This window comes from Panulirus ornatus, chromosome 12 (assembly GCF_036320965.1).
Source record: "Panulirus ornatus isolate Po-2019 chromosome 12, ASM3632096v1, whole genome shotgun sequence".
NCBI classification, from domain to species: Eukaryota; Metazoa; Arthropoda; class Malacostraca; order Decapoda; family Palinuridae; genus Panulirus; species Panulirus ornatus.
In genome coordinates this window covers 8554189-8567812 of record NC_092235.1, presented here as the reverse complement: position 1 = coordinate 8567812, position 13624 = coordinate 8554189, and the positions used below count along the sequence as shown (strand labels likewise).

Genomic DNA, 13624 nt, shown 5'->3' with positions numbered 1-13624 from the left:
TGGATCTGGCAGCGGATGGAACCATGGAAGCGGAAGTGGATCATAGGGTGGGGGAGGGGGCGAAAATTCTGGGGGCCTTGAAGAATGTGTGGAAGTCGAGAACATTATCTCGGAAAGCAAAAATGGGTATATTTGAAGGAATAGTGGTTCCAACAATGTTGTATGGTTGCGAGGCGTGGGCTATGGACAGAGTTGTGCGCAGGAGGATGGATGTGCTGGAAATGAGATGTTTGAGGACAATGTGTGGTGTGAGGTGGTTTGATCGAGTGAGTAACGTAAGGGTAAGAGAGATGTGTGGAAATAAAAAGAGCGTGGTTGAGAGAGCAGAAGAGGGTGTTTTGAAGTGGTTTGGCCACATGGAGAGGATGAGTGAGGAAAGATTGACCAAGAGGATATATGTGTCGGAGGTGGAGGGAGCAAGGAGAAGAGGGAGACCAAATTGGAGGTGGAAAGATGGAGTGAAAAAGATTTTGTGTGATCGGGGCCTTAACATGCAGGAGGGTGAAAGGAGGGCAAGGAATAGAGTGAATTGGAGCGATGTGGTATACCGGGGTTGACGTGCTGTCAGTGGATTGAATCAAGGCATGTGAAGCGTCTGGGTAAACCATGGAAAGCTGTGTAGGTATGTATATTTGCGTGTGTGGACGTATGTATATACATGTATATGGGGGGGGGGTTGGGCCATTTCTCTCGTCTGTTTCCTTGCGCTACCTCGCAAACGCGGGAGACTGCGACAAAGTATAAAAAAAAAAAAAATATATATATATATATATATATATATATATATATATATATATATATATATATATATATATATATATATATATATATATATATATATATATATATATCCCTGGGGATAGGGGAGAAAGAATACTTCCAACGCATTCCTTATGTGTCGTAGAAGGCGACTGAAGGGGGCGAGAGCGGGGGGCTGGAAACCCTCCACTCCTTGTATTCTAACTTTCTAAAAGTACCTCAGAATAGATCTACTAAACATTTCGCTTCAAATGCACGAGTGACGTTATTTTCTCCTCCTTAGTTACATACACAGTTTACAGGTTATTCTCTGTGAAACATGTGCAAGTCTGTCTCCTCCTACTCCACTGATCTATGACCTCCTGATCTCTGCTACCATTACAAACAGCCTCGTTAGGTCACAGTTGTCTGCTGATGTTGGAATTCCTCTGTGCAATTCCTTGTATTTTAAGATTTGACTTTTAGTTGATAAGAATTTGGAGAGGAGTCTACCTAACGGTAACAATGATTCAGAAATATACTATGTAAATATACCTAACCTCTTGTATATGTTTTAGCTTCTTTAATCGGAGAAAAAAACTTGCTATTAATTCCCGTAAAGACACATTGTAAACACGTCTGATAATGAATGTCAGGGAAATAAGAACCATGACAAAGGCAATGACTCAGATTAATGGCCTTGATGATAAAGACAAAAATGAATCATATGACGACGTGGGACAAACACAAGTTCCTTTGATATGGTTAAAGCAGCTGGTGATTACTTCAAATGATGTTGAGGGAAAACAAAGAGAAAACTATGAGAATAACCTTTATTTTAGTGAGCTATCAAGAATTAATCTTGAATATGATAAACTAATGTCGGAGTTTAGTAAAGCTTGGGCTGAATCTATGATATTTTGTTTGGAAAACGCAGCTGATGGATTCTTCTCTGTTCCTGAAACAATAGGTAAATCATCTTGTCCCAAATGGTGCCGAACAACCCTGTATGAGTAACGACTCTATATGAGTGGCTCATAGAAGACGTCACTGCCTATCCAGCCAAGCCGAGTGGGAGAGCTATAACCAGGAGGCCACACCTGGGAAGGTGTCACCTGGTACGTCCGGCTGGCTGGCGGTGGCAAGATTGGGCTGGAGTCAAGAACAAATACCTAACTAAGGCTGTTTACCCAGGCCACCTGGGGCCCCTGCCTGCCTGCCTGCCCGACCACACCTGGGAAACATAAGGAATAAGCGGAGATGCAGAACCTGCACCACGACAGAGGTGAGCTGTCTCCAGTCGCCATGGTAACTTGAGGAGAGAATGTTCGTGACCAGTGTTGGGAGGAGACCATATACTGTTCACCAGCCTTACGTATACAAGAGGTGTGGGGGCGCGTCGTCAACACAGCTCAGTAAACAATCAACAGTGGCGGTTATAGGTAGTTAGCTAAGAGTTCAAGTGTAGCACTTAATCACCTGTTGTCACTGTTAGATTCGTGTGGTCCTCGACTAACTGTCACTCGCTGTCGTTGTTAGAGTTGCCAGGTTACGGGCCCTTACCTGTAGACAGTCCGCTGTCTGATCTTGTCTTACAGGTCAAATATTGTTTAGAGACTCGTCAAGTACTTGTCTGGCTCGGTCTCTTATGATAAGGAGTTTGCAATATGTATGCAGGTATGTTTAGCGTTAAACTTTCTGGTTATTGACCGTCCGTTATCCAACCAGAATCTGTACCTTACGGCAAAACATAAGAATCACGATATTTGCAACATGATAACATGTTTGACTTAATGACCATCAGCAGGTAAGGTCATCAAGCCACACCATACATACGTCAGACAGTAACATCAGTTGTATAACAGGATGTATATATGTTGTTGGATTTAAGGGCTATCACCTAAAGGTCATGAAGCCAGAATGTGAACCATAAATTCAACATAAAATGATCATCCAGGTCCAGCAGGTAGCTGGAATTCGTGAGGATTTTTGGAGGGTTTTCGTGTTGTTGTGAGGAAGAGAAAGAAAGAAAGAGATGGAGAGGAGGAGGAGGGTAACAAGTCCTGGTGTTTAACCCAGGTGCTCCATTGTCAGTCAAGCCAAATATCCAGAGTAATAGTAAAGTGGGTTAGTTTTGGGGTTTTAGGTTCATCGACCGCCTGAGTCAGTAAGGTCAACAAGTTAGTCATAACCACCACTCAAATATTGTTAAACACCTTCACCTGTTGGTGATGATTGTACGGCCATACACACTCACTAAATATTTGACCCATATACGTAATCCTATTTTCCTTTTTTTTCTTTCTTTTTACTTTCCGCTCTATCAACTGCTGGGGTCATAACTGTGCTAAACGTCAAACTGTAACCACTATACAAATCATCATGAACACATTTTCCAGGAGTTCAAGATCATTTTAAGACCATACACGTTCTCACTGCATATATGACCTTGTTCCTACGACCAATGTTGGATTCAAACAGACAGCGACCAATGGAAGGTCAATAGGTCACTAATCCTTCATATGTTCCACTTTAAAGTCACCTAACAATCCTTTCAACGTATTATTGTCTAAATAGTTGGGACAGTGAAATATAGGAAGGTGTACGTTCAAGGAAGACATATGCAATGACAGAATTACGTACAGCGACGACAAGTAGGACAGACAAACCTGAGAAATGGTTGTTAGTGATTGTGTGAACAGTAGTATTATTATTACCACACATCACCAGCACACCTTTGATGTCGCTCCTACACCTTCGTGGCTGCTGCACTCCACACAGGAGCAGGGGATGATGGCACATATCTGTGAAGCGAAAAGGTTTTCGATGACACTGTGCTATTTCTTCCCTTCCCTGGTCGATGATACAGCCTTTCCCCAATGTTACTTGTCATTCCTGGTGTAACGACTTACGGGTGGAGTCCGGTAACACCTTTTCAATAATAGTATGTGACAGAGTGGAGTAACCATGATGAACAGCGTGTTCTGCACCTCAACTGATTGATTGTATGATAAGAATATAGAGAATTACACACCATATATATCACTTTCAAGGATCAAGCCAGGGATGAAGCATAGATAACTAGAAGGGTAAAATACCTTTACCTGGGATCAGTATCACCTGTGGTAATGGACACACCTTTGTAATGCTTGATCACTTACAACTGATCAACTTTAATACGAAACTCTTAGGTATTGTCCCTCAGGAAACCTTTTTACACGTATTTATAAAACACATATATATGTTAGATATACACTATCTCTAGAATATACCTTTACCTGGGACGTGTAACACTTGTGTGGATAGACACAACTTTGTAATACATGATCTATTACACGAAATGAACTTCACTAACGAAGAGTTATACAACGCGTTGTTGGAGAACATTAATCAAATATCTATACAGAATTTTTATGTTAGATAAAAGGCATTTCTTGATAGTAAACACAAGAAATGGTGACGAAAGAAAAGGGATGTAGAGGTAAATATTTTGCTAAAAAATTAAATTCTCTTGCCTTAAACTAGCTGCTTGCAATGAATTTTCTTTTAGATACCCACAGTAAAATATATTCTGTGGTTAATCATTATAAATGTTTATGTTTAACTGGTTTTCTATTTCTGATAGTATTTCACTGATTCAGGTTTAAAGACCTTAGTTCTGACCAACCATTATAATACAACACAATACATATTTATCATAAATAAATCATTTATCACAATAACCATTATGTTTGTACTAGATTCTTTACGTCCTCAATCACGTTTGTTAATATATAAGGAATTTTTCCGCCACATTTCAATACATAACATATATCTACACGTGTGGAAATATATGTATATGTTTTTATAAATTTTTCTTTGGCTTTTATAATCAAGATGTAAGATATCCGTCTGAAGAAAATACTAGATAATATTATAGGTTATGTGTGTGTGTGTGTGTGTGTGTGTGTGTGTGTGTGTGTGTGTGTGTGTGTGTGTGTGTGAGCGCACATAGGAGTGAAAACATATTTTATGCTTACAAGGTTAAGAGACGGGGCAACACGAGTGTACAAATCCTTCCTCAAAATACTCACGTGATAATGATTAAAGTAGTCCACACACACACACACACACACACACACACACACACACACACACACAGAGCGGCGCCAGGCTGGAGGCGGGGCATCGTGACGTCACAGGCAAGTCCCTCCCCCCGCCAGATCCAAACATGTGTTGTGTCTGGTGATGGCGGTTCAAGATTTCCCACATTTATATTGATCTTTACATTATCATCCACTCCCAAAGTCACCTGGCATTCTTGTGTTTCAACAACAGACGTGATATATGCAACACCAGGCAAACATTGTACCATTATCTGATAGGTTAATTGGTGCACAATCAAGAACCAGTGAATTTCATCGCCGCCATAAGTAAGTAAGGAAGGTGACTTTAATGATGATAAATACGACCTGGTATGGCTGTGTCTACACACTACCGCCATCTGGTCAACATTGTACATACCAACATTTAAACTGTGACATTCAACCACAAGGTTTAAAGTCGCTCATGAAAACGCGAACTTAAAATCTATCCATTTAAATCTACCATTCATCAATAAACATTTAAACACCGTCATTTGAACGTAAACCTTCCAGCTGCGTTATTTTACCAGAGTCCTTTAAGATACGTTATATAAACACAAAACTTAAATGTACGTTAAGCTTGTGCAAACCATCATTGAATCTCAAACTTTTAAATTAGAATTGTAGTGAAATTGCGAACTTTTAACTCTGTCAAATTACAGTTATTGTACAAAATGATTTACTTAATTGACAAATTTTAATGTCAGTTAATTTAACGATATCCTTTGTGGTTCATCTCTGAAACACAAACCTTTAAACTTTGTCTCTAGAACTGAACACAACCATTAAGTTTCATAACTGGAATGGAAATTTGGATAATCTATCAAAATTCGTCATATAACGCGAACTTTTAAATCCTTCCATTCAGTTGGGCCGTTACTTGCCTGGCTGCCATTCATAATATGTCCTTTTATATTGTATGTTGACTACGCTCTCATTCATTCGTCATTTGGATCGTCTCACTGATATTCCATTCATAAACTTCATTCCTAAAGCTTATTTTTGACCGCCATGTTGCTTCCTCAACGTTTATAATTCTTTGTGTATTTAATAATAGAAGATTCAATGATATTTCTCGTGGTACTGGAATTAGAGTTAATAATGCCATCTCAGTTATTAACTCTAACTCAAGTACCACGAGAAATATCATTGAATCTTCTATTACTGAATACACAAAGAATTATAATCTTAATATTAGTGATGGTCTATATAAATTGGATAACTTTAATGTTGATAAAATAAGTAAACAATTCACCTTCTTGTCCACATAATAAGTTTATGATACGCTTGTTGTCTGTCTTGGACAATCACATGTTTACCATATGGCGTCCTAGCTACGTCTCTTCGTTGTATATCAACTGGATATATATATCAACTGGATATTTATATATATCCTTCAGTATGTTTACTTTTGATAATGAGGGACAGAAGCAGGAGCCAAACAATTTCGTCAAAGACATCACTCTTTTCTAAACGCTGCCTCGCAAAGATTTTCATTAATTCAAATTGAAGAAACAGACGAATTTTCTATTGTCTGGTTAGCTCAGTGGTAGAGCGTGAGTCTTACACACTCAAGGTCGTGGGTTCGAGACCCACACCAGACATAATTTTGGTCTTTTTCTTTTTTCATTTTGTCCGCATCACATGTGTGCAACATTCAGTATCTTTGTCCAACGTTATAGTGAAGATCTTCACAATAAATTGGGGTTTTCGACCTTATCTGAAAGGGTCAGGTCCACCAAGACGTCCTTGAAATCTTCCAGAAGCTTCTGGCGATCCTCCTCCAACTGCTGGGCACATCAGTTAACATGGGCCGGACATCGGTTGTGGAACGACTTAATCTGCTTCCGGTAGTTAGCAGGGATGATAATGAGGGCTCTGACCTCATACCAGGTCAGCCTAGTTCCAGTCTATTGCATAGTTCCAGTCTATTGCTTAGTTCCAGTCTATTGCTTAGTTCCAGTCTATTGTAACGACAATAAAAAAAGTAACTCATTTCTTCGTGGAAAATTGAGAGGAAAACACGACAGCAACATGGAGAATTACCCTGTGGTTATTTTGCCGGCTAGTCGGCAACGGTCGGTCAAACACTATTTTGCCGTGGTAATCTCAGTGCTTCATATAATACTATGTCACAAAATATGTTCTTGGGGGCGTAGCTCAGTGGTAGAGCACTCGCTTGGCATGTGAGAGGTCCCGGGTTCAAACCCCGGCGCTTCCATTTTTGTTATTTGGGAAATTCATTGTTTTCAGTCTTATATATATATATATATATATATATATATATATATATATATATATATATATATATATATATATATAAGACTGAAAACAATGAATATATATATATATATATCGTCCGATCAGGGAAGTTAAGCAACGTTGGGTCTGGTTAGTACTTGGATGGGTGACCGTCTGGGAACACCAGATGCTGTTATCCCTGGGGATAGGGAAGAAAGTATACTTGCCTCGTATTCCCTGCGTGTCGTACAAGGCGACTAAAAGAGGAGGGAGCAGAAGGCCGGAAATCCTTTACTCTCACTTTCAATTTTCCAAAAGACGGAACAGAGAAGACATAAAGATATTGTAAAGATGTAACTAATATAAGATATAAGAATGAATGGAAGATACGGATGTAGCTGAAACAAGGAGTAATGAAGATTAAGGTGTAATGAAAATTATTCTGTAGTGAAGATAAATGTATATGTTAAAATTTTGTATTGAACATCAAGAAGTAATGATAATGATGAGAGTGTAGTGACGATGAGGGTTTAGTTAGGGAGAGGTGACAATTGCCTTTACAATGATACCAAGGAGGCAACACAATGAGGAACACAAACTTTCCAAAGCTACGTTCAAGTCAGACTTTGAACTAAGTTCGGTAAACAGAAGGATGATGTTAAGATGAGAGTGTAGTGCGGAAGAGTATAGTGATGATAAGGATATTGTCAAGATAGGTTGTGGTGAAGATACGACTGTAGTGAAGATACGAATGTAGTAGAGATAAGGGTTAGTAAAGAGTAGAGTTTATTCAAAATGATTATGTAGTGAAGATAAGAACTATTTCTAGTGAACATCAGGGAGTACAATGATGATGGTATAGTAGAAATAACAGTGTAGTGAAGAAGAGGGTATAGTGAGGATATAATTAAGTGAAAATAAGCTAGTAGTGAAGATTCACGTTAGTGAATATGAGGTTGTAGTGAACTTAACCTTATTGACCTGATCACCCAAATCCTCCAAACTCCGTTCAAGGGCCGATCCAAAGCCAATCAAAAAGGCTATTTCTCTGTGTATTGTTAGTGGTGGTGGTGTGTGTAGGTGTGTGTAATCATCTATTTGCACTGTATTAGGAGGAAGTTTTACACTCGTGGGGCCCCGTGTAAGTACGTTGTTTGTGTGAGCGGGTAAAATCTAAAGCCTTCCTTGAAACCAGCTTAGTTAAGATAAGGTCATATGAAGATGAGGTTGTAGTGAAGATTATAATAAGCCTTGCATAGTGAAGATAAAGGGATTAAGGAGAGGAGATATAGTAAAGAAGATTATAGTGAACACAAAAGGATTCAAGCTACGTGCAGGGTCAGCCTACGGGCTTGAACTTACATTTTAGGTCAACGGCATCACCAGTACACCCCGGCCAGCATTAAAGTTTATCCGTACACACACACACACACACACACACACACACACATAAGTATATATATATATATATATATATATATATATATATATATATATATATATATATATATATATATATATATATATATATATATATATATATATATATAAGTATACTTATGTAAGTAGGAGAGATGGCCAGAGAGCGTTATTGGTTTACGTGTTAATTGACAGGCGCGCGAAAGAGAGACTTTTGGATGTTAATGTGCTGAGAGGTGCAACTGGAGGGATGTCTGATCATTATCTTGTGGAGGCTAAGGTGAAGATTTGTGTGGGTTTTCAGAAAAGAAGAGTGAATGTTGGGGTGAAGAGGGTGGTGAGAGTAAGTGAGCTTGGGAAGGAGACTTGTGTGAGGAAGTACCAGGAGAGACTGAGTACAGAATGGAAAAAGGTGAGAACAATGGAAGTAAGGGGAGTGGGGGAGGAATTGGATGTATTTAGGGAATCAGTGATGGATTGCGCAAAAGATGCTTGTGGCATGAGAAGAGTGGGAGGTGGGTTGATTAGAAAGGGTAGTGAGTGGTGGGATGAAGAAGTAAGAGTATTAGTGAAAGAGAAGAGAGAGGCATTTGGACGATCTTTGCAGGGAAAAAATGAAATTGAGTGGGAGACGTATAAAAGAAAGAGACAGGAGGTCAAGAGAAAGGTGCAAGAGGTGAAAAAAAGGGCAAATGAGAGTTGGCGTGAGAGAGTATCATTAAATTTTAGGGAGAATAAAAAGATGTTCTGGAAGGAGGTAAATAAAGTGCGTAAGACAAGGGAGCAAATGGGAACTTCAGTGAAGGGCGCAAATGGGGAGGTGATAACAAGTAGTGGTGATGTGAGAAGGAGATGGAGTGAGTATTTTGAAGGTTTGTTGAATGTGTTTGATGATAGAGTGGCAGTATAGGGTGTTTTGGTCGAGGTGGTGTGCAAAGTGCGAGGGTTAGGGAAAATGAGTTGGTAAACAGAGAAGAGGTAGTAAAAGCTTTGCGGAAGATGAAAGCCGGCAAGGCAGCAGGTTTGGATGGTATTGCAGTGGAATTTATTAAAAAAGGGGGTGACTGTATTGTTGACTGGTTGGTAAGGTTATTTAATGTATGTATGACTCATGGTGAGGTGCCTGAGGATTGGCGGAATGCGTGCATAGTGCCATTGTACAAAGGCAAAGGGGATAAGAGTGAGTGCTCAAATTACAGAACATCAGATTGGGGAAGAGCAGTGTGGTTTCAGAAGTGGTAGAGGATGTGTGGATCAAGTGTTTGCTTTGAAGAATGTATGTGAGAAATACTTAGAAAAGCAAATGGATTTGTATGTAGCATTTATGGATCTGGAGAAGGCATATGATAGAGTTGATAGAGATGCTCTGTGGAAGGTATTAAGAATATATGGTGTGGGAGGCAAGTTGTTAGAAGCAGTGAAAAGTTTTTATCGAGGATGTAAGGCATGTGTACGTGTAGGAAGAGAGGAAAGTGATTGGTTCTCAGTGAATGTAGGTTTGCGGCAGGGGTGTGTGATGTCTCCATGGTTGTTTAATTTGTTTATGGATGGGGTTGTTAGGGAGGTGAATGCAAGAGTTTTGGAAAGAGGGGCAAGTATGAAGTCTGTTGGGGATGAGAGAGCTTGGGAAGTGAGTCAGTTGTTGTTCGCAGATGATACAGCGCTGGTGGCTGATTCATGTGAGAAACTGCAGAAGCTGGTGACTGAGTTTGGTAAAGTGTGTGAAAGAAGAAAGTTAAGAGTAAATGTGAATAAGAGCAAGGTTATTAGGTACAGTAGGGTTGAGGGTCAATTCAATTGGGAGGTAAGTTTGAATGGAGAAAAACTGGAGGAAGTGAAGTGTTTTAGATATCTGGGAGTGGATCTGGCAGCGGATGGAACCATGGAAGCGGAAGTGGATCATAGGGTGGGGGAGGGGGCGAAAATTTTCGGAGCCTTGAAGAATGTGTGGAAGTCGAGAACATTATCTCGGAAAGCAAAAATGGGTATGTTTGAAGGAATATTGGTTCCAACAATGTTGTATGGTTGCGAGGCGTGGAATATGGATAGAGTTGTGCGCAGGAGGATGGATGTGCTCGAAATGAGATGTTTGAGGACAATGTGTGGTGTGAGGTGGTTTGATCGAGTAAGTAACGTAAGGGTAAGAGAGATGTGTGGAAATAAAAAGAGCGTGGTTGAGAGAGCAGAAGAGGGTGTTTTGAAATGGTTTGGTCACATGGAGAGAATGAGTGAGGAAAGATTGACCAAGAGGATATATGTGTCGGAGGTGGAGGGAACGAGGAGAAGAGGGAGACCAAATTGGAGGTGGAAAGATGGAGTGAAGGGGATTTTGTGTGATCGGGGCCTGAACATGCAGGAGGGTGAAAGGAGGGCAAGGAATAGAGTGAATTGGAGCGATGTGGTATACCGGGGTTGACGTGCTGTCAGTGGATTGAATCAAGGCATGTGTATGGGGGTGGGTTGGGCCATTTCTTTCGTCTGTTTCCTTGCGCTACCTCGCAAACGCGGGAGACAGCGACAAAGCAAAAAAAAAAAAAAAAAAAAAAAAATATATATATATATATATATATATATATATATATATATATATATGTGTGTGTGTGTGTGTGTGTGTGTGTGTGTGTGTGTGTGTGTATTTACACTGTACCAGAAGCGTTAACAAAAGCTCATTTGGTGAAATCGTGTTTCCTCACATTAAATGTTATCCCAGATGTCCAAAATTCTTCTCTTTGGTCTTTCATTTTCTATGTTTTCCACTTGACTTTCTTCACTCGAAGTGATTTACCGTTCATGTTTTAGATTAAACTATATTTGTCAATTTACCAATTCCCTCTCCCATCTTATCATGACGCTTCTTATTGTTCTTTGATTTGAATCCTCAGTTTTCACCTCTCCTTCAACATGATAACCTCTGAATCTGTGAGTGTGTAATTACCTATTTTTACTGTGTGAGGAGAGAGGTCTACACTCGCCAGGCCAAATCTCTAGAACATTCCGTACTATTATACAACTTGTAAGATTTATGTATGGTGTCTGCCTTAACCATGACCTCATTCTTCTTATTCCATTCATCAATCACTCTTATATAAACTTTAAGATTACTTCTCTGAATATATTTGAATATTGCCCTAATTTCATGCTATGTTCTCTAGTTTTGTGTGTGTGTGTGTTCTCAGAAAGTAACTGTGTACTATTCAACAAGGATTTCCCAAAAGCCATTTACCTCATATCCTTTTATTTTGATGCTTGAAAATGGCTAAATTTTCGTCAAAGTGTTTTTGTCTTATTAGTGTTTATAATGATCTATTGATTCAAAAAGTATTGGTATATCGAAACTATTTAGATGCTTCAACATCTCTAGCCATCTTCACTACACTCTCAACACCATTCGCCATCTTGACTATTTCTTCGACACCTTTAGATTTCATCAAATAATGATCGCAGCAAAACTAAATAAATCCGTCTACATATCCGGATTTGTATGGGATTTAATCTGGATAGATCTGGTTATGTGACATCACATGACCCAGGGGTATATAAGGCTGCGGCGAGAGAAGTGTAATCATTTGAGGATGGGACTCCGTACCGACAACATCTCCTCTCACACTCTCCGGCAAGAAGAAAATTTGGTAAGTGCGCCTCAGGCCGGAATCAAAATGAGTGTTCCAGTTGTAAAGTTGACCCAGAAGGATGTGAATGACCTGGTGGTTATGAGAGAGGTGGGTCGGGGAGGCAACGCCAAGATTGAAACGGTGTTGTTCCGTGGATCGTGTTGCGTCATCAAAACCCTTCTGGACGGAGTGAGTTGGAAAAGTCTTATGGATGAAGCCGACATTCACAGGAGACTGGCTGGGGCTGGAGGAGCCCCTCTACTTCGAGCAGTGTGCCGCAACCCCCCACTGATCATCTTAAGCCACACTGGCCAGCCTTATGATAAGTACATGAGAACATGTCGGTCGGACGAGGAACTGGTCGAATCCGCCATCATGGTCGCTCGTCGGCTGATGGAAATCCATAAGAAAAACATTGTCCATAATGACGTCAAGGTCGAGAATGTGACGGTGACGATGGGTGAGAAGCCAGAGTTTCACATCATCGACTTCGGCTTGAGCGTTAAGAAGGGAAGCTGCGTTGAGTACAATGTTCCTGACCTGTGGTTGGCCCCTGAGGTTAGGGAGCGCAAGCCGGTCTCCCCAGCCAGTGACGTCTTCTCTTTTGGGCATCTAATGAGGCACGTGTCCATCCTTGTCAGGAAGCAGGGTGTGCGGGAAAGCCTCCAGGATCTTTACCAAACAGTGACCCACAGCGACCCCTCAGAGAGACCAGCTCTGCCACTTATTATTGGTGAGCTGAAGAAGGTGATGAGGTCAGTCCGCCGGAGGCGTACCAGAGGAGGGGGCCAACGGAACCAGAGGAAGGGCAGGAAATGAGGTGCCCTTCCTCAACTATCTACCTCACAATAAGAACTTTGTTTTAGAGGTAATTAATGTCTTTATATATCTTCAAACGGGAAAGACCTTTATTTAAGAGGATATTAGAATATTTATTTAAAATGGAAAAAATTTATGAAACTTGACATGCAACCACCTCCTCGTGGTGAGTTCTGGGTGATAAGAGATCAAACATCTCTTATCAGCTAAGAGTTGCATATAAACGTATTTCCTGATAAGTAAAAGACAACTGGATAATGTTCTTATGATCTTAAATGTTCTTAGAGTCTGGCTAGTGTTATCTTGGAGGTCTTCTATCCCCTATAGCTCGGGCTGGGCCCAGACTGTATCATAGACAACGATAAATGATCTTAGCCTAGCAATCATGGACAACGATAAATGACCTTAGCCTAGCAATCATGGACAACGATAAATGACCTTAGCCTAGCTATAATGGACAGCGATAAATGATCTTAGCTTAGTTATCATGGACAGCGATGAATGATCTTAGCCTAGCCATCATGGAAAATGATAAATGATCTTAGCCTAACCATCATGGACAGCGATAAATGATCTTAGCCTAGCCATAATGATGGACAACGATAAATAATTCTGATTTTTTTTCTATCTCAAACACCATTATTTTCCTCTTGCTCTAGTATTCCATTGCCT

At 40.2% G+C, this 13624-nt stretch overlaps 1 non-coding gene across 1 annotated transcript; it reads left to right on the top strand.

Moving 5' to 3' along the window:
* The first annotated feature begins 6394 nt into the window (after window positions 1-6394).
* Window positions 6395-6466, top strand: TRNAV-UAC (transfer RNA valine (anticodon UAC)). The gene has a single exon. It is a non-coding gene; the product is annotated as a tRNA-Val (tRNA).
* The last annotated feature ends 7158 nt before the right edge of the window (window positions 6467-13624 follow it).